The 22,675-nt window shown below is 41.7% G+C and overlaps 1 long non-coding RNA gene across 1 annotated transcript; it reads right to left on the bottom strand.

Moving 5' to 3' along the window:
- Window positions 1–1,045: 1,045 nt before the first annotated feature.
- LOC308060588 lies at window positions 1,046–22,350 on the bottom strand. Its single transcript, XR_013926803.1, has 2 exons — window positions 15,791–22,350; window positions 1,046–14,073 (listed from the first exon to the last, which is right to left on the bottom strand). It is a non-coding gene; the product is annotated as an uncharacterized lncRNA (long non-coding RNA).
- Window positions 22,351–22,675: the final 325 nt, after the last annotated feature.

Here is a 22,675-nt window from a genome sequence, read left to right as displayed (position 1 = left end):
GAAAGGGAGGTCAGAGGAGAGATGAGAAGCTAAAAGCCAGCTGCTGGATAATAAGCTATTTCCTTCCTGCATGTAAAATGAGAGACCTGAATATCCTCATGGATCTTAGTGAGGAATGGAAGTTGAACCAAAATGGTGGGAAGAAGAGTCATGCAAAAAAGGAGAGCACAACTCTCTCTTTGTTTTTTGTTTTTTTGTTCTTTTTTTTTCTATTTTTGCACATCTTAGAAGGTGCTCCCATTCTGTTTTGAGAAATAAATTTTAGCTTTTATGGACTGGTTTGTTCAGCACAGTTTGAAGAGGGCAACTACAAGGTGAAAAAGTAAGTAAGATGGGAAAAAATGCAGTCATGTCTAAAAATAATCCTAAATATATAATAAATCTGCAGTCTGGGTTATAGTCTTCAGTTTTATTTAGGGAATTACAAACATGAGTTTAAGGAAACTTGTTTGTACGTAAGAAGTATAAATATGCTTATAAAATAAACATAACCTTTAATCTTTTGGGAATCCTACTGAAAGCTATATATGTCTGTATATATATACACAGACATGTGTGTGTGGAGGTGGGAATGAGATTCAGATGCAGTAAGAAAGCAGCATCAGGACTTTCTTCCTCTAGTCAATAGACTCCTCTCTGGGAGGGAAGGTAGCAGCTGTTTAGCAGGGTGATGTTACTAATACGAGCACTTCACACATCACAGGCACTTAGCATATATCCAAATAGAGCAGTAAAGTGAACTTAAAGAATGAGATACAATTAAGTCTGAAACTTGGTCCCTCAAAAGGTGAAATTTACCTTGCAGTGTGAATAAAGACAAACAGCACCTTATTTTTCTCTTTTTCAGCACAAACTCCATGCTTAAATGCTGGTTCAGTAGGAATCCAGAAGCACCATCTTCTCTTGAAACATGAACGGCCTTTTCTTCATCATCTGGACTGTTACTAACCCAATTCTGCTGAAATACTAAGATGTAATGAGCTCGTTTGTTGGGTTTGGTTTGGGTTTTGTTTTGTGTTTGTTTGTTTGTTTGTTTGTTTGTTTGTTTGTTTTAATATGGCCCAGCAGAGTAAAACAAGTTAAAGAGCTTTGGCTTAGTTGAGACCTAAGATTATCAGGCTTTAGCCGCACGCAAGCAAATTTAGCAGTGAATAGCAACTTGGTCCAGTCTGGGTCAAGGCTGGGGAAATCACATTTTGGAGAAGAGGTGATCCCCACTCCACAGCCTCTGAAGATTGCAGCTAAAATTAGATGGTGGCTGCTAGCCAGAGAGAGAGGACATTTTTCCCCTGTTTTGCAGTATATCCAGAAGCCACGTTTTCAGGGAGATTTGGTACTGTTGACAGTGATTTCTGTAAATCTGTCAGACATTCAAGAAAAATCATAGGTCTTCCCATTTACCTGTGAACCCAAAGTTGACAACTCAGTCACAGAGCCGAATATGTTCTGGCTTGGAAGAATATTTAGGAAATAAGTATCATCTCACTGTCCCCATTAATGTCAGCTGAGAGAAATAAATAGGCAGTTTTCAGCTGTATTTAGGGACCTAGCCTGAATCTCAGATTTCAAAGGTGGACTGAATTTCAGGAATAATCACTAGGCACTCTATAAAAACCAGGCCACTTTCACATCCCTTGCATTAGACCTCCAAGACCTCATGTATCTTCTGAAAACCTTAAGTTTTCAATACCTATATCTACAGAAAGAGATCCTAGAAATTTAGTCCTTGGTGCCCCAGGAAGGTCTCTGTGGCCAAGTGTGAAAGGGCGAGCAGAGTTCAGACCCGTTACCTTCAAAGGGCCAGAGCTCTGAGTCACCAAAACCAGTGGCTGAAACAGCATATTTGCACTGTTCCTCTGATGAGAAACCTGGATGTCAGATGGGGGAAATTCTGATTCTCATGGGAAAAAAATTTGGTAAACATGTTTCACATCGAACACGGTCTGCCCACACAGACAAATCCAGTTTGCAGCTCTGTTAGTTTTTCTCCTTATTTAGTAAGAAAACATATATATAAATGTAATCTTTTTTCATTTTCTTGTGGCTGAAGCCTCACTTATGGTCTTCCAAAATGACACCACTGAAGAGCAGAGCCTAACCTCACTGTTTGGTGAAAAAACAGAGAAAAGGCAGCACCTCCCCTGAGGAAAGGAGTAGGAGCAATGAGCAATATTTCCAAACAAGTGGACAAACAAAAATATACAAAGCAGCCACTACAAAGTCAGTGCACCTCTTCTCATTTCTTCTGGATATTTAAGGTGAATCAAAGCCAAGCCAGAGGCTCATCCAAACACGGGGAAACAGTCCACATGTTTAGGCTGTTTTCCTGTGGCATTTCATGATTAAAAACTGCGAAGCGCAACACTTCTTTCTCTGAGCTCCTCAGGTTTTGTATATCATTCCACATAAAATAGACACTGACAGCAAAGATCCAGCTGCTCTCTGTTTTGCTATTGCTATTTGGAGGAATGGTAAATCTCCATTTGGGATGGGAGAAGAGGGATTTCTTTGAGGACAGGTGACCGTGGTGAGGCAGAATTTTATTTTTTTTTAAACCTCCCACTCTAAATTCACTTTCTTTCTCAAAGGACCTGGTGTTTGTAAGGAGTATCCATGCAACATGGTGGTTGAGCATATACCAGTATGATCTAGTATGAGAGAGCCTCCTAGCATGTGCACAAAGGCTGGCAGCAAAGAATACTCATTATAACTTATTTCTTTCCTGAAATAGCTGAATAACTGTTTTACAGAACTCCTGGGGAATGTAGAATAAATACCCATATGCAAAATGATAGGTGCCAGAGAAATCATATCCCTCCATCAAAGCTGTAGCTATCTTACAATCCCCTTTTTGATAGGAAGGTCATTTTAATTAGCAAGTGGGGGCAGGGAGTTATTGTTGGTAGGTACAGCCCCATATTGATGGTTCCTCTATATGTCAGTGCACGAGCATTAACGTTGCTCAGATAATCTTGCTGGCAAGCAAAGAAACAACTATCATGTTACTTGAAAGAACTGAAGCTATATTGTACAGCAGTCATTAGCCTCCTTGAATCTGCTCATAATGGTGAATGCATCATTCTGCCTGCCTGCAACTTGTGTAACAAACAGCATAGCCAAGTCTTTTCCAGTTCTGTTATTCTGTTTTAAAAAACACTGACATTTTCTTAAACAGACATAATTTACAATTTTAAGTAACACAACAGTGCCTTGGTGTGTAAGGGCCAGCAAGAAAACAAGACTCCTTTCACAAAGATTAAAAAAAAAAAACAACCAAAAAAACCCACAGTCTCGTGCTCTCTGAGGTCACCATGGCTTAAAAGTGGGGTGAGGGGGGGAGGAATGAGGACCCTTCTGTGACATATCTTTGGCTTTGAACTATGTGTTATACTGCCACAGCAGAAACCCCAAGCGCAAGTACAGTTAAAAGCAACATGTAATGCCCTCTGGGGACAAACAGCTGCCTGTGTCCCCACCACCCTATGAAAGCACCTCAGGCGGCCGTCTCGGGGTCTGAGCATCCATGCTGTTTTGATTCCTGGTTTATATCCCCAGCTTGCCTGTGTCCCCCCTGACTGCAACACCGCATGGCAAACATGGGGAGCACCCAGCTCGCGCAGCACCCACCAAAGTGTCCCCCGCACACCATCTGACTGAACCACTTTGTCGGGCACCGCTGCCTGGAGCATCCTTCACCTGCCAGCATGTACCCACCGGTCTGCATGGGATGATGCTTATCACCCACCTTTCCGGGCAGAAATCACTTTCCTTTATACGACAGGCTCAGCTAGGAGGCATGCCCTGCATAGCCATCCTCTGGGTGCCACCCATCTCTACTGGAAAGCACAAGGTGGTGCTCATGAACTGACCAGCAAAGTCCGAATGTACGGAGAAATATTAGTAAATAGCATCAATTCCCTTCTGGTGGGCACCGAACAGAAAACACTGTCCTGCTTATGGCCCTGACACAGCTGGGCTTTTCCACTGCCTGGACAATTCAAATCCTCTCAGCGTAGCAGCTGAAGACAGGTCACAAGCACATGACCTTGCAGGCCTCCAGGACAAAAATAATGGTGGGCTTGTCAATGCTGGACTGCTGTGGCACAGGTCTAGAGGAGATCAGGGTGGCAGCCAAGGAGTGGATGCGCTTTCCTCTCATGCCTTGTGTAGAAGATGCCATAAAGGGCCACAGAGGGGGCCTTTTCTGCCTGCAATTAGCTTCTTGCTGTCTGTTTTTCCACTTTTGGAAGACAACATGCTTCCCTCTGTGGGACTCCAACGTATACCATAAGGTAAAACTGTTCTCTGCCACAGGGCATTGGCTAATACAGCTTATGGCAACCATCCTACCTCTGGCTGTCATGGCAGTGGGTTCATGCTTCCCCCAGGCAGAGCACCCGGCAGTCCCCCCCCCTCCCCAGCTGCCCTCCCACCTCTGCAGGCTGCAGAGTGGGCAAGGGCGTCAGCACGGTGCTGTAGGACCAAGTGATGGGAGGCAGCTGGGCATCTATGGGGGGCGTGCAATCAATATGCATTGGGGCTGGGGCTTGTGTCTAGAGGGCTTGTGGGGCACAGGTGCTTGAAGCAGCCCCTTGTAATGTAAACAAGCTTCCTTGGAGGCTCATGCAAGGCTTACACAGTGGGTGGTGCATACCCTGCATTGCTCTGCAAGGGAGCTCCTTAATATTAGCCTAGCAGAGTTAGCAGATACAGCCAGAGATTTTTGATCTGAGCTTGATCCTTATTCAACTGAAGTCAGTGATTTACCTTCCACTGGTTTCAAGATGCAGGCTCACACATTCAAACTCTGGTTTTCTTCCTTAAGAAGCCAGTGTGAAACTTTCTGGAGCTGATTCACTTTTATTATTGGTGGTCCTCCACCGCCATTCTTCCCATAGAGCTTTAGCACTGGAGAAACTCAGAGCACACCTATGGTTCTCTGGTTACAACAATACTATGGCTTTGCAGAAAATACTGACTGATGTCACAGCTAAATAAACTATCCCATATATACCTGCCTCAGGCAAAATAAATAAATAAAAGTCCTTCTTTCAATGAGGATTATTAACTCTGGGTTAGTGACAAGAGGTTCTAGAATCCAAGATCCTTCACTAAAATTGCTCGCTCTTTCTTCCACCAGCCCCTGGGACTGGAGTAGGAAGGTACAGCATCTTGTCGACAGCGGCAGCCTATGAAAAGCACATGACTGTTACATTAATTTGTGATGGACTGAACAGAGCAAGTGTCACACAAACTGCAAGGCTGGTATTGTCAAATATTTGAGCAGAACCACTCTGCAACGGCAGTAACACAGCCTGGAGGGTGAGGAGGGGTGCACTGACCACTCCCCCAAACGTCTGTGCTCTGTGCTCAGGGCTTACTCACTGCATCACAATTAAAGTTTGTTTAAGTGTCAGGGCTTTTGTTTGGTTTTTGACCTTTAATGGATGTTGGGTCATGGACGTACTCATAAAACCACATTAATAGAGGGGAAAAAAAACTATGTGTTTACATTTTAGTCTCCAAATGAGATCATGAATGTCCTAAGCAGTGTGACAAAGGCTGCTGTCAGGAGATGGTTTGGGACTGAGCAGAAGCAGGAAGCATGGTGACTCACACATGATGGCCCATACCTGGACATTTCCAGAAAATTTCGCAAATGTGAGTAGTTCACATAACTCAGATAAGAATTAGGTAAGAATGCAAATATGGGGGCTTTATCTGAAAGAAATTCAAGCTGTGAACTTTTCCAAAACCTCTTGGTCTGGAGTACACTCCCCGTGTACATTCAGCCTTTCAGTCGTGCTTATGTTTTGCTGAAGAAGCAAGTTTGATAATATTTTCTATACTCACTCTTTCCCCATCTTCCAAAACTTCAGCCCACAACAGTAAAATAACATGATCCACCAGGGGAATTGTCCTATTTTTCCATTGTCTACAAGCTAGAGAAAATCTGAAATCAAATCTGAAATTAAAAAATTGGCAGAAAATGAATTGAAGTCAGTATTAACTAGAAACTTCAGCACAAAGTATATTCATCTGATCAAAGCAATATTCTATATCCCGTGGAAGCTTTTGAAGAATATTTAGAAGTAAAACAAGTGGGAAAAATGTCTCCGTGCCAAATTTGGGGCTGTTTTTTAAACACACATCAAGGCAAAGCCATAAAGCAGCCAATTGCCTGTATCTTCTGCCAAGAGCAGCATTCCGCCCACCCCACCCCCCCCACCCCCCCCGCTTCTCTCCCTCACTTTTTCCCCTCCTCCTTCACCCAAATGAATGAGATCAAGATCAAGAAAATTGTATCAGGTCCTTGAAGCGCTTTTCAAGTTTGCAGGAATATATACTGTTGCACTCACATGAGTACAAAAGCACACACACACACACGTGCGCACACCCAAGTCCTTGTAGATGCTCCTGCTGCCACCACGACCAAGGAGCAACCACAGGACTGTGGAGGTAGTTAGTGGCACAGGGGGGTGACTGAGGGAGGGAAGCAGAGAATTTGGTAGCTGGTGGAACGCTAAAGAGCAGAAGTGGGGTCAGAGAGGGAAGGGAGAGAGCGGGTAGCATTTGCTCTGGATGCCAAAAATGTCTCCCTACAGCTGTGTGCTAATATTATGATTATTATTTTGGCAGAGACCTTTTTGTTTTCTTTCCCAAGCTGTTCCTGCTCCCCTCTTGTGCAGGTATTGAGCTTGTGCTGGGCCAAAAAAGCAAAAGAAACAAGGCCATCGGTTTTAGATCTGCTGTGGTCTATCCAAGATATATAGCACAGGGCAGCAGGGGAAAGCAGGAGAAGGGGAGAAAAGGACCATGTTAATGGTCACAACCTAGGTAAGGACCTTTGACTTTTCTAATAGTTCTAGTTCAGGGTGAAAAGGTGACAGGAATGAAGAGTTTTAATTCCCAGATCGCCTCTGATGTAAATAACTTGGTGTATCTGATTAGCCTGAAGCTCTCTGAAGACATTAAAAAAGCGTTAGTACTAGAATATTTTACTGGAGGAGGTTATGGTCAGATCCTTCTACGCCTCTCTCTCTCGTTCTTCCTTCTTCTGTCACACTACAGTATGTAAATCATTAAAGACCTTTTATAGCTGGCACTAGGTTACATCAGCTCAAGCCCTCTGCATATCACATGCTGAATCAGCAGCCCTCCAGACAGTGCTATCCGTGACAGGCACCGCTGCCCAGTGGCAGCAAGGCAGTTGTAGTTTCTCCATAGCCTGAAAAAGTCTTACATACAGTGAAAATGTTGCTTTTGAGCAAAACTATTCCTTAGATACCCTGTTCCTTAGAATTATTACACATGCACTCACACACACACACCCCTACACACACCACTATTCTTTTATGCCTTAGAAAATAAAGCTCTGCACTCTGAGGTGCATCAGCATCCCTCCTGTGCTTGGGACTCCCTGCAATATGGAGCTTCCAGGCACTTTTTCTCCCGACTCCCTAGCACAGGGCAGCATGACTAAATATGAGGCAGTATGGGAACAAGTGAGAGTAGAAGCTGAATTGGTGACTGTCAGTCAAGCATGCTGCAATTTAAATTTTTAACATAAGAGGAGGTGTCAGTCTTAAATTAACATTCTATTTCCACTTTCTATGTCCTTTATTCCCCCCTCATTCTATTACTTTGACATTTATTTTCACATGTTACTTCCCTCTGTAAGCCCGTTACTTTTATATGTTTTTTTTTCCTTCCTTTAATTAAAAGTCTCTACAACATTCCACATACTTTTTCCTCTTGGTAGTGTCTCTTTCGAGCCAGCCTCCATTTTCTTGTCTGAAACAGCTACACTCGTTTGTCCTTTTTAGGGCCTTGATCCTGAAAACCATCTTAAATCCGAAAACACTTAAGCACATGTTTAACACTGGGGTTAATTTTTACATGAAGTGCAAGGTAAGCATTTACCTGAAGTTGATCAAAGTTCAACTGCTCTGCCAAACAGGTGTAGATTTTATATACATATATATATATACATATACATACACGCATGCATGCATATAACATAAATGTTTTGGTTTGAAACTGAACAGCTTTCCAGAAGGAGAACCGCTGGCTCATGAAAAGTATTTGGCAAATTATAACCTCTGTCTCGGGTACCTAAGACATATTGCAGTCATCACCATCAGTCATCTCAGCACCTATCGTGTAAGACCCTGAACAAAACACATCCTCCCTTCACCCGTGACACACAAGTGGGTTTTTTTCCTACCTGTTTGTTCCTGTGCTGCACTACACCTCTGCAGAGAGGAGCAGCCACTGCAGTAGCAGGGCAGCGGGGGGAAGCAGGACATCCTGGAGTTGCTCTGGTACGGGGGCACAAGTGTGGCATCTAGAAGATGTCCACCATCTCAGATGATGCCCGAAGCTCTGTGAAGAGGCTAAGGTGACCTGCCTTTGCATGGGCTCAACAGAGCTTCTCATCGGGAGCCTGCAGAGGAGGGTGGCATGGCCACAGCCCCACAGCGCACAGATAGCCACCCAGAGAGCTCCTTCAGATTGCAGACTGATCACCTTTACAGCAGAAGGGAGCTCAGAAGATCTTTCACAGGGTTCCCATCCACTGCTACTCGTTGTTTGTACTGAAAAATTATCCTCAAGTGCTCATTTTTCCATTCAGCTCCCATTGCAGCTGTCTCTCAGGTTGCACACAGAAGCTCACTCATGTCTTGAGCAGGGCATCGCTCCATCTTGACCTGGGCTCCTTTGCTTTGTTGGCTGGGTAGTCTAAAAGATGGGAGTATTCATTTCAAGCACAGGAGAGATGTGGCTTTCAAACCGGAGAATTTTCCCATGCAGGATTCCAGAATGTGGGCAGAGGAGTTTGTGTCTGCTTGTGCTCTCAGTCTCTGCCAGAAGCAGGGCTTGACCCACGTGCTCCCTCCACCTTTCTTCCCAGGTGAGCTGCTTCGCTCCATGCTCAGTTTGCTGCGTTTGCTGAACCTGTTCTCAGGTGCTCTATTTTCACATTGTATCAGGAGCCTGAACCATGAATTCTGCTGGGAACAGTTTGCTGTTTTGGGGCTTTACAAAGCCTATATCCGTGTGGGGTTTCAGTCGTTAAGCCCATTTAGGTATGCCAAGGGTACCAAGCACGTTTAGGTACCTTGCCGAACAGAGATTATATTAACATTAATAAGAGCTACTTCCACAGGAAAGTAATTGCAAAACTGGGAGCCTTTTTGTTTTGTTTTACTTTTAATTTCGGAGCCTGCTCTCAGAGTAAGACCCTGGGTGAGGAAGTGGAAAGGCAATTACTTCCAGTGTGCTGGGCGAGTTTGCCAGAGGAGAGAAACTGAATGTTTGATGTGTTCCCCAAGGCCAATGTTCTACAATTATAAAAATACACTACCTTCCCTGTAACTCTGTGAATATGAAACGAAGCAGCTTACCTACTATTAATTAGCTATATTTTGTAGTTTTATGGACATTGAACGTGGTGTGCTAATTTGCATACATTAGCATGTAATTTAGATGCTTACTTCAAGGTATTCGGTTTTATTGCCATTACCTTTTGTGACCTATTTCTCTAATGACTGTAATGGAATACAAAAGAGATTTCTCATTGTGTTTACCCTGTTACCTTATACATGAGTTTCAGAATAATGTGTCATGCTGAGAAGTGGGAATTTTCCTGCAGAAGGTTTTGCTTTCAAGTCTGAGCCACGTTGTGACCACCCACCCTGCTGAATTTTCTGACCCCACCTGCATTTCCTTGGCTGCTGTTCTTTTTTCACCCGTGTAAGGACACACAATCTTCTAAAAGTCAGGTACAAGTGCAGAAATCTGCTCCGTTGCCTGCACTAAAAAAAGAAAGTCAGACACAAGAATTAATGGGTCCTATTCTGTCTATCAGCACCTAAAGGCACACAGAGAGAAAAATAATCTGCAGCTGGGGAGAGCAGAGCAGGGTCGAAGGGCAGTGCCTGCATCTGCATTCACTGAGAGGCAGGGAGCAAAAATAAAGGGTCTCTTTTTGTTGCAGCTCAGCACTATTTTAGAAAGCGCAGATACTAACTTAATTACCACAGTTCCCTTTTGCACTAGAGCATTGCAGCAGGCTATAAATCAATACTTAAGGTCACACTCCTAAAAGCCCTGAAAACCAGCCTTTTCTCTCACTAGAGCATGTTGTTTGCTACTCCTGCATCAGTGTCGCACAAGTTCAAGATCAGCTAGGGGACAGGGCTAAAACAACGATTATAAAAAGAAATCAGAATTGCAAAACAGTAAGTTGTACAGCGAGCAAGTCCAGCTTGTGGCAGATACCACAACTGCATCAAACCTTCCATCCTCTCCGAGCGGAGAGGCAGGAGATGCATCGGCAGGTGCTCAGGAATATGAAATGTGTTTCACTGTGTGCTGAATTCTGGTGCTGGAGGCCAAGTTGATGGAAGAAGAGCAGATCTGAAAAAATTACAGTTATTTCTGCTGAGTATATCTTTGGCAACTTTACTGTACATCTGAAATCAATTATACATGTGCATGCATGACATCTTATTTCAATAAATTGTTGGGAATGGGACTTGGGAGTTGCAAAAATAGATATTTTTTTTTTCCATTTGCTTTTCTATTATACCTGCTGACCCAGATATTTCACAACCTTTGGAAGATAAAACAATTCGTATGAGATTGGGAAGATATGGAAAAAGCCACTTCCAGCTGAGATACACTTGGCACAGCACTGAACAGCCTAGCCAGAGGGAGGCTTCTTTTTGTTTGGGTTGACGCTGGCAATATGTGGCCAACAGTAATATCAGATATAGAGAGGACTTGCATCCAGGTGCCCAGGGAACTACCAGAATGAGGCGCAGGATCATGTAAATTTAAAACCTGATTTAGATACTAGATAGTCTTTATCTAAAAAAAAGTCTTTATATAAAAAAAAAAAACCCAAACAGCTTTAATGTTTACAAAGTAATTTAGGAATCTTATTAAATGTGTACATTGCAGGGTGGGGGTGGGGATTAAAGAAGTTAGACATCTATTCAATATTAAAAAACAAATTTCAAGGGAATTTTTATTTTCAATGCAAAACTAGATTTTCACCGAAACTGAAGTTTAATTTCCAAAACTTGCATGTTTCCTTACCAGGGACTTGGATTCCAGATGGATCACAGCACACTGCTGAACAGTGTTATTAGTTCAGGTGCAAAATGGTGCAGATGCATTCAGTTCAGAGCCATCACTTGTAGATTCCCTGGATTTCAGCCCAAATACAGCCCCTGGAGGTCTGCCATACAAGTGGGAGAGCATGGACACATGTCCAGGAGCTCATCATCTCAGGCATGCACTGTGCGGCTCATCAAGATGTCTTTTGATTTAGAAGGCAAGCCTTGGACAATGCATTTTGGACTCCACAAATCACATTTTCCAATGGCATTTGTGAAAAATTTCTGAGAAGAATAGCAAAAGCATGATATCATTTGTAGTTGATGGGGTGAATATTTTTTACCCTTTTGCACGAGTATAAATAGCTCCAATAGCCTGTGACATGTCCATCCTGACAGCAAGGGTCCCCAGAGCACTGGAGCCAGCTTCCTGAGACATTGTTTGACAAGGACCTGGTCTAGATTATGGCATGCACAGGATAAAATTGTCCACGTGCATCTTCACGGTTACACATAAAGACAAAACTAATCTCTTCCTTTCCATTCTTTGTCAGAGAGACTTATGCGTGACTAGTGAACATGTGCTGGCGAGGAAGAGGAAAAAGATATTTCTCTTTTTAAAAACGTTGGTATTCTGATGATGGGCATTACACTGATTCCTGAACAGCTACAGAGACAGGGCTGTCTTTTTGAAGGTATTCTCAGTTACTAATGCACTTCTGTATATGTTTAGGTTGGAAAATGTTGAAAGGCTCCAGACCAAATGGATAAGTATTTGTGGTAAAATTTGACAAAGCTTCTATACTACAGTAAAAACAAGGAAAAATCCCAACATTCAAAGCTATGCCCAGAGTAAATTTACTACTTCCTAATTCATTGATGTGCTGTTAACTTGAAATCATCAGTTAAGGCGTATAAGTCCTCTATGATAAAATAATGTCTGATACAACTTTTTTTGAAGGCTTAAGTAGTGCTGTAGAAGGAAGGAAACCTCAATGTACTTTAAATCATAGCAGGCTAGTCAATGCCTAAACATCTGACAGCACATATTTGTCACATAATTTACTACAGTGACAGTTATGAGCATCCAATTAACAATGCATTCAAAATGTTGCTGTATTATTTAAATCTGATCATTTGCCATAGCTCATCCCAGTCTTCAAGTAGGTACAGCCCAGGCTTTAAGAAACAGTTACAGAGCTATAAATGAGAAAGTGGCTGGGGATTAAACATTGTGCCAAAACTCTAGAAAACAACACCGGGGTTTTCAGAAGAGAGCTGCAATACCTTGAAAGTAAGATGTAAAGCATGGCTTAGGAAAACCTTCAGTCAGTATTTTCTACATGACATGTAAAAGTAATTTTTTATAATGTCTTGTGCTGTTGTGTGATACGACTGGCATGAAAGTAAAAAAGCCTGACTGGGCCTTGACTGTTCTTGTCATACATTCCTCATGCATTTCAGCTGCTGAAGAAGCCTTCTTTTATGCTCAGAGGGGCTGCACTGTTCATTAATCACAGGCTTGCTCAAGCAGTGCCACCATAAATACTAAATATGCATAAAATTCACAACTGAACCTACACTGCCTTTCCCCCCCTCCCCCTTCCACGGACTATCATATGCAGAAGTGACGTAGAGAAATCCAATAACATAGACAAAATAAACCCAAAAAGAGCACTTCCTCACGTCAAGCAGATTTTGCTTGGAGGATTCATTAAGATGGTACTTTTCATCTTGGAATTCTTGAATACTGGAGTTTTTACCCTTAATACAGGTAGGTAGTCTTCAGCCATAGTGAGTGTATGGTTTCAGGTTTAAAAGAAAACAAAAATCCTGTAATTATTTCCGTATTATGTGCATACTTTCTCTAAATGCAGCCTCATAAAAGTACATTTCCTTTACATTCACTGTATCATATTTAGAGCTACATATGCTACCAGGCTAAAGGGCTTTCATGCAGACAGCTGAAAACGCCCTTAATTAACAACATTGAACATACGTGTGTGTATATATATACACACATATTTCTATGTCTGATATGTATAATACTGATTTGATTCACTAATGAATAAAAAAGAAGGGAATACTGTTATTTCTAAATATCTGTCTCATCTATATTCCTTCCATGCCTTGATAATTGCACAGTATGAAATTAACAGTACTTCTGCTTACAGTATGCATATAAATGTTTGTGGATTTGAAGGACTAGAATAAGCAACAGAAATTCGAACAGATTTGTATCCACTCCTAGCTCCTTTGTGTTTTTTTGGTGTAACCTTAATCAAGTCAGAGAAAATCTACTCCTTTCTTAGGTGATCTATAAAGTGGGATGAGGTTTTTAATCTATATCATACTGATGTTATGAGACTTAGTTGCTGCAGTTAAGGCACTGAAATGTTTTACATGCTTTTGCAGGAGGGTTTCTGCATGGAATACCCATTCCATCACTGTATGAAGGGTCTGTTAAAACAGTACCAGATAAACCTCTCACAGGGAACTTGAATCAAGAGTTATGGACGCTAAAAAGTTCAGAAACTGTGCAATATATTCTTGAGCACCATCTACTGGTACTGAAAATGGTCAAAAACATCCATAGAATCATCAACAAATATGTCGGTCTTCAACAAGTTGAAACTGTGGATAAAAGTAGATGTTTTTTGTTATTTTAAATTACGTTGTTCTGCTCATTTGGTGCTTTGTGATTTGCTTTGGTTTTCTTTTGTGGGGTAAGGGACTTGGGTGTCTACAAAAATGGAAATATCTTGGCCAAAATGCAAAATACAATGTTTTGAGATGTGCTGCCACAGCGTCTCCTAACATACGTAGTTTGCTTACTTTGTGCTTCAGGCTCATCAGTTTGTAGACCTCTTTGGCCAGCCTACATCTCCAACACTGCACTCCCTTTTCTTCCCTGGGGGAATCTCCATGTTCCCTAAGCAAAAAACTCCTATGGGTAAAGAAAAAACGAGCCATCGATTAGCCTTGGAAGATAGATAGCCACTTAATCTTTGTAGAAACATTGACAGTTCAGGGGTAGGGTGCATGTCCTGGGCTGACTGTCACCCAGATGCAGTCAGACCACGGCATCACCCTCATCTAAGGGCTGGGGAGCCCATGGAGTTCAGGCAAACCTACAGCCACATGGGGCTTCGGTGCAGCAGCATTTACAGCTACAGATTATCCTTTAACCACGCCAGTGGGCAGTGGCACTGCACTGTGTAAAGCACAGCTTTGCTGATGTGCCTGCATCCACAGTACGAGTGTTTGAAGAGTTCCACGTGCCTGACAAGCACGGGCAGTACAGACACAGCGGGAGGGGAGGTGGAAGGCAGAGGGTCCTTACTCAGTCCTTATCATCCCTGGGAGCAGGCAGGTTTTCTGGAGAGACTGGAAAGAAACTTAGAAAAGTAGGAAAGAACTGGGTGTTGCTACAGGTATATTCCTTAAGGGAAGCTGTTTCTTTGCTTGTGTTGGCTGACAAGGCCAGTAAAAGGCAAAGCAGGATGGTTTTTCCTGAGTGGTGCCTGCAGATATTCTGCTTTTAACAAGCAAAAGACCACAGCCCTCTGCTGACCCTCTTCTGGCAATTTTAGGCACCGGACTCTCATATTTTTATGATATGCCTTCACAATATTTTGGGGATATTGATTAACTCCTTTCTAAGGAAGCCACTGGATAATCCAGTGGAAGACTTGAATCTATCTAGTAACATGCCAGAGGGGAGTCGCACAGAAAAGCCAAAAATGAGAAGAGTAAAACAAGCTGAAATAAAGCTAGGGAAGTGGTTTAAAAGTTTGGTTAATCAAGGCACAAGTCAGCTGAAGTTCAAGTACTATGGAATTGAGGGGCTTAGAATATTCATAACATTATCTTCCTTAGTGTACCAAAATTGACCAATGCCAAGCAGCTGCTTTAGCACTCCAGGACTTTGTGTCCAGTCCCTTATAGCTGAAAGTACAAAATGGGACTGCCCAGGTGAAAATCCCAACTTACTAAAAAATGACTGCCATACTCAAAACTTCTTGCACTCTTTACATCAATTTAAACATTCCTTAGAGCCATAACAAAACCAAAATTCTGCCGACTTTTGCACATTATATTTTTCTTAAAGACAGAAAAATAAAAATTTAAAAAAAATGTTTTTCAATTTTTACAAATAATCTAAAAGACCAGGATGCAAAGTGTTTTGTATGTTCAGTAATCTACTAATAATACATATGTTTTTTCCCTAAAAGATCTCAGTCTCTGCCTGGAAGAAACATTTTGAACATCATGAAGCCATCTAAACATTTCTTGCAATCGTAGCAAATTTAGGCAGGATTACTGCAGCAATATTCAGGCTTTTGATTCTGCTGACAAAGTTTAAATCCCTCCACCTAATATATACCTCCTGTTTCTCCAAGCCGCAAGAAACACTTTCCAAGACCAAATCTCCATAGCAATCCCTTCGGCTTTTTGGTTTAGAGGAATTTTGGCCTGTGCCATTGGTTACGAGGGCTGGAGAAACTGGGTTACCTGCCAAAAGTCTGGCAACACGTGATGATCAGATAAGCACCCCAAAGCCTTGACTCTGTGATTCCTCATGCCTTGAGCCTTTGCACAAGCACCAGGCTCTAATAACCCACTGGGGGATGCCAGCAACCAGGGCAAGGGCAATTACTCACGATGGTCCAGAGGGCATGGGTGTAAGCAGCTTGTGTTTCTGGTCAGATGCCAAGCTGAGGTAAAGCCCGGGGAAAGAAGAGCTCAGTTCTGAGGGAGTGAAGATGTGTTGCTGTGGTTTTCCTTGTTAAAGCACAAGAAGGAGAGCAGGCTTTAGGCTCTGTAGGGTTCTCCCCCTCCCCCCTTTTCCTGTTTGAATACAAAATTAAATGTTTAGTTCAAGGAGTTAAGGGTTAGAATCACAAAACTGCCAAAGAGAGGGGCTTCCTTTTTTTCCCCACTGCTCTGTGACTAAGACCGGGATCCAGGAAAGATCCACCAGGTTACAATTCCTTCCTCTTCTTCCTGGAGTATGAGAAGATGAGTATCTTTGTATCCATTGATACGTCCTCTCTTTCTTCTCTGGTCTGCCCTCTGCCCAGCAAGCTTCTTACCCTGCTTGCAGCTGTCTCCTCGTCAGCCGAACCTTCTTCCCCTCCTCTTTTTGTGCAAGTGTTCAAAACATCATAATCTGATTCCATGCAATTAGGTGTTAAATGCTCCTGTGATAAAGCTATACACATTTTGCTTACCTAGTTTTCAAAAGAGGGAATGGAGAAACGAAGGACAAGCCCAAGAATTATAGAACTGGGGAGTTTTTAAGAATATTATCCCACATTCCTGCCACCACATCATGCTCATCCATACCAGCAAACGCGAATCATCCACTTTATGCAGCAGCAATTATTTGTGAAAGCATCCCTCCTTTCCTAAGTGTAAAGCTCTTCTTCATTTTTTTAGGTTATCAAGGTATCAATCATCACAGGGGGGTTGGGTTTTTTTTGTTTGTTTCTGTTTGTTGTTTTTTCTTTTCCCTGAGTGTGTACACAGTGGCTTCTTCAATAGCACAGGTCTTACAAGATTTTGTTTCAGAAAAGGACTGTGTACTTCATTAAAGACAAAACAAGAAACACCTAGAGCAACACACACGCACCTATACACACACAGAGAAATAAATGAGAGTAAGTCTTCTGTGACAGCACCGTTTTCCACTGTCTGAGTGATTACAGAGTCCAATGCTTTTTATCAAAGACAACCTCTTTCTCTCCCTTCGAGCTTTAAGTAAATACTTGTGCTAATTGCAGATAGCAGCAGAATACAGCACCAAGTGTTTTGAAACTGGCATGGATGTGAAAGGGAATAAACAAGCTATGGTAGATTAAACACTGTGGAGTGCTGTTTTTTCTGTCACTGTAAGAGTGTATAGTAAAGAGTCCTGTGCTATTTTACTGTTTCTGCCCCTGTAATGCATGCCGGATACCTATAATTTATGACACGGAGCCATTGCTTCATGAGTTGCACTTCCTTTTAAACTGATGCTGAACTCGTTAGTGGGGGAAATGTGACAGGCTGATAGTGGTTTCTTATCTGCAGGTTAAACATTGTCAGAATAATTCATGGCCAGGCAACTGTTAGAACTGTAATGTTTTTATAATTAGAGCTGGAGTGGACCGTTCACTCAGGATCTGAGCTCCAGCAAACAGGCCCCCATCACCGTCAGTCTGAAGCTTGTTGCCTTCCCATACATCAGATTTCAGGGAGGAAACGTTCTGAAACTCAATCTGCTGAGCTCAGAGGAAATGTCCCCAGCACTGAAGCCACCAGCACTCTGAAAAGTCAAGGATGACCATATTTCCAGCCATCACCACTCAAAAATAACGAGTCAGGTGCCAGACATAAGCTTTACTTTAATATCATAACACTTTTGGGGGCTGTAATGTTATTGCTATTTTTGTCCTCTCAACTTTTAATCATTAAGATATGTGTTTTGAAGCATTTTAACTATCAAGGCCAGAATCTTGGTTTCCAGTTTATTGAGCAAAGGCTTTGATTCCTTTGAAAACCTGTGACTTAGAGAGATGGAGATTTACAAAACATACCATGAGACTCACGGCAAAAGTCACCAAAGTTTACCCTGTAAAGGTCACAATCCAAATGAGGACTTTCTAACACAAGTTTAATTGCTCTGTTGAGCTATATCAGCTTACACCAACTGAGAATCTAGTTGTGTCTCTGATTTCACCAGCACATATACTCCGACAGCTGTGTGAGTTATGTGTAAAGGGGAATTTTTCTGTGTTCCTCAAGAACCACGGTATACTCTAGTATTCAGTACAATGGCTAAAATGAATTCACGTTTGCGCAGTCTGCATTATAGCTCTTTGCTCATTTGGCGAATCGCATCGCAGATAGGTTTAACCCAAAACTTCACTGTTGGAATGTGCAAAAATTCCAAGGGAGCATTTTTGTTACAATTGAGCCCAACAGCAGTAAGATCAACTGTTGTTTTTAATACTGACCTGTTATGTGCATCCATTCATTGCCATACAATTTTCTTTCACTATTTTTGTACATTCACAGGAGTCACGGAGGGCTCTTGGGCCATGCCTTCAGAGAATGACACCTGCCTATAGCTTCTGTATCATGAAATACGACATAAATCCTGATTAGAGCTTATCCACAGCAAGAAACCTGCCTTATACCCTTCCTTCCAACAGATGAGTTGGGGTTTTTTTCTTTCCAAGTTTATTAGAGAAATAAAGCATTCAGTATTTTTAAAAAAGTGGAAAAAACCCACTGTAAATAAATAAGTAAGCAAACACATGTGCATTTTTAATAATGCACGAACACTTATTTTAAGAATAATATTCCTGGAAGAGCTATGATTGTTATATGCCTAAAATTCCCAAATGGCAAAATATAATTAAAGTAAGAACTGTTGAACAGATAAACCTGTTAAATACACAATATTACCAGGCAAAATGGATATGCATTTATCACTTTGCCACTTTAATTACACTGACTGCTGCTCTTCATGCATATATTAATATCTGACTAACATTATGGAGGCTGAAACATAAATTGCAAAGCACTGACTTAAAGGAAGACTTTTACCCAGGCACAGTGCAGTGGTAACAAGTATTACATATTTTTACAAAAAAAATCTTACATTGAATCCATTTGCTGGTTTTATTTGGATAGTCATTTCTTGCAGTTCTGAGAAACCTCATCTCCGTAAAATTAATGAAGCGCTGGCTTGGAAAGCCTAGCTAGAATGGGTTTCAGATACCGCAACTCAAGAGACTCAGCTTGGGATTCTGAAAGTAGCTGAAGTGTGAAACTCACAGGAGATACTTGGTTTATCTTGAGAAAAGAAAGGAAAGGAAAAAACAGTATGTCATTTGATGTCATTTCTGTTTTCTGTGTAAATAAAGACTCCTATTTTAAGATTGTTCGGATTATTTCGGGAGGTTCTGCCTCATCATCGATTGGCTGGATGTGGCTTGGAGTGGGTGTGCTAGCAATTCACAGCAAAGAAGGTCAGGAAATTCATTCCCATGGGATGAACTTTTCTGAACCTGGAAATGAGCGAAGAGACTTGGAAGTGACTTTTGACCACTTGGACGAATGATGCCAAAGCCGCCTTCAGCACATTGTAATTCTTATAATGTATGCGGCACTGCCTGTGTTTTGGGACTAGAAGCTATTAAATAGTCATTGGGCCTGAGAAATCCCTGGGAATGTGAGGTGTGGCTGAAGAAAATTAGGGAGAGATTCTCACACAGCATGTCACCTTAAGGACCCACTTACAGAGGGCTTATTAAATGTTAATATTTGACTAATAGCTGTTAAAACTATATTACAGGCATGAGTAATACGTGTTACACAGGGTTATAGGCATTTCAGAAGAAAGTGTCTAGACCGTTTCTGTTCCAAAATATCAAGTGCATTAGAAAAGTCAAGCCTGTGAATATTTAACTGAGCCCAGTTGTGTGTATTTAACCACTCAGTCACATCCTATTTTCTTCATGCTCCCTGCCTCACCCAGAGTGCAGGAAAGAAAACACCTCCACAGTGGGAATCGGTTCTCTCTCCATAGCGCCCCATACACTAACCCCGGAGCAGAAGACAGCTCATCAGTCTTGTTCTACTTACAGATATATCAATTTCTTCACTGAAGCCTGGCATTTTAATATTTTTGTTGTTCCCAAGCATTAACAGTTCAATCTTTCAGACTTCTCTGTGGATGGAGAGTGTAGGATTTCCCTTATTTAATACATTAAGAGCTAAGGCATATACAGGAGTTTTGAGGAGTTCTTCATTCCTGGGTTGAAAACCTAAGATCTAATTTTTCAGGTTCCTTCACTTGTTATACCATTCTATGCATTAACAGGTTCAGAAAAATTAAAATACAACTGTAATTATTTAACACCTTGCAAAGCTGCCACTGGGTGCCTGGAACTGACACTGCAGAAAAATGGGAGGCAGATGAACAGCTGCTCAAATGCATGATTATATCCATGGATTTTCCAGGATTGTGCAGAAATTGTGTGCTACTAAGAAGGGTAGAATTGCATTTTGATGGCGAGTATTATGCTGCCTTTGCCACAAAGTCTTGCAATCTCTTCCTGCTGTCTTGCCTTACCTGCTGTACACTTTCCAAATCCTGCTGTCAGAGGGGCACAAATGTTCTGGCAAAACCTTTATTCACTTGTCAGTGTTGGCTTGTTCTTGAGCAGGTTTATTCACTCCTATGAACAACACAGAAGCAGGGTAAGAGAACTCACGATCACATACATAAGTAACACAGACCTGTAAAAGGACCCAAATTCAAATTGCATTGACAACTTGAGGGCTAATATCCTTGGCTTCTGACCACACGATCATGCAACCTAAATTAAAATAGAACAAAAATACAAGAACATTATGTTAAAAATGTATGCATAAAACTGCGTAAAGTGGAACCGTAACAGGACTGCAATCTCTGCCTCCATCACATTATCTTCTACTGACCAAACAGGGTAACCAACAGCAACAGGCAGCAGGAGGCTGATACCCTGAGTAACCTGCCCTTAGCAATGGGGTAAGGACAAAGCTTGACACTATTTCACAACTATTTGCTTCACAACTTGAAGTAATGTTGCAATTCAGGAACCTCCTGTGCTTTTCCAGATCCATGGAAGTTCAGTGTAGAAAGCTTCCTGCTATTCCCTCCCATGGCTCTCTCCCCATGTTCCTGTCTCCCTAACACCTATATATCGATACTCATCCTTATGGCCTCAGTCCTGGCTCTGTCCCATCCTGCTCCATTCTTTTCTCCCTGCTCCTATAGCCTCGAAGATGCAAAGGCAATTGCAGACAATAAAGCACCTGAGGAATATCAAATTTCTGCCAAACCTGTTGAAACTGAAATTCGTTAGACTGAACACCTTGCCAAATTTGGACAGATCTTCACATTTTAAGTGACTCCTCCAAAGCATGGAGGTGTCTCATTTCCTTCACTTCATACTTCTTTTGGAGGAAGGCAATCTACTTGTGTCACTATTACCTATGGGTTGGGGTTTTTTTTTATGGAGTTTGACCAAAATTTTGTCATCAAAAGGGTGACACAGAGAATATCATGATATCAAGAATGCCTTGTCAGTGACACCTAGATAACTGGGCAGCTCTACACAAATGAAAAATACAGATTGTAAAAATAATAATTTTCTTGGTAAATTACCTGTGTGGTTTTAACAATGCCATTTTCTTTAGCAAAGTATAAAGTTCAAAGAGCAAGTGTGAGGCATTTTTCTAAAAAATAAAATAAAATAAAAATGCTTAGTTGCATTTGAATAGATTTCTATTTTCTTACATTTCATATTGTCATGCTTCAGGAGTGCTCCCACTGAAAGCTGCAAAGGAAGATAATGCATAGGAAACATTATAAAATCTAATCCTTAATTCCTGTAGACCATTCTTCAGATACATCAGCATACGCATTGCACCTTTAGTCATCCACAAGTTACAGTAGGTTTGCCTGCTGTATGTATATTACAAGAATACAGTAAAAATTTTGAATAAAGCAAGATTTTCCAGATTTGTTTTGTTACTGTAGACCCCAAAAAATTGTCCTTTCAAATTCAAATCAGGCACTATCTTGTAGAACATTCTGAAAAGTCCCTTAATTTCTGCTAAGAGAATAAAATTCCTACTTTGTAAGGCAAAAAAAAAAAATCCATCATCTCATGTTGCAAGTAATGAAAAAGCAGATTTTCAGCTGGTATACGATGCAACAAGTAATGTAAAAGCAGATTTTCAGCTGGTATAAGATGCAAGCATTCTCACAAACTCCTGAAAAGCTATGTTGTTTTATACCACTGTGCTTAAGGACAGCTGTGGGGTTTAGAACAATGATGATTATTAGAAAAAAATACAAAGAAAACCACTTTTTTTTGTAAAGGTGCTCAAAAATGAAACTTAAGGGAAAATTCTCTGGCAGAAATTACCCTGTCAGAGAATAACATAGACCACTGGCATAACAACCACACTATCAAAACATAGCCAAAGGAACAGTTTGAAAAGAATTAGAGTATCATTATCAATGACATGAAGAAAAAAAGATAAGAGCAGCTTAACTACTGCCTGTCATTGCATGCACCTAGTGCAGCACCCAGCTTAAATACTAGCCAGGCAGCTGCCTGTGGATATACCCAATATTACATGTTAATGTAAAAGTTAAGACTGCCAAGATAACACTTCCCCCACCCCCCCACCCCCCCCCGCCCCACCCCCCCCCCCCGCCCCTTGTTCATTTGAATGGAAACACCAGAGACTATGTTAAACTTTTTTGCACGGTGTGTACTATGATTGCAGAATCGAACACCGAGATGTTCGGGGTGGCTCCGTGGCTGACAGCCATTCCGTGCTCTGCAGTGTAGTTAAAAAGGCAGGGGTCAGCACATGGACGGGGCTTCAGGTTCTTATGAAAAAGCCTCCAAACTTTCTCAATGTTAATCTCATCCACAAGTCTTCACCTCCCAGTAGCTCCGCTTTCCCACCTCTACAACGAATACAAGTGTTTGTGT

Source organism: Falco punctatus (assembly GCF_963210335.1).
Source record: "Falco punctatus genome assembly, chromosome: 3".
NCBI lineage: Eukaryota > Metazoa > Chordata > Aves > Falconiformes > Falconidae > Falco > Falco punctatus.
The sequence above is the reverse complement of the archived record's forward strand: the minus strand, read 5'-3'. Positions and strand labels throughout refer to the sequence as shown.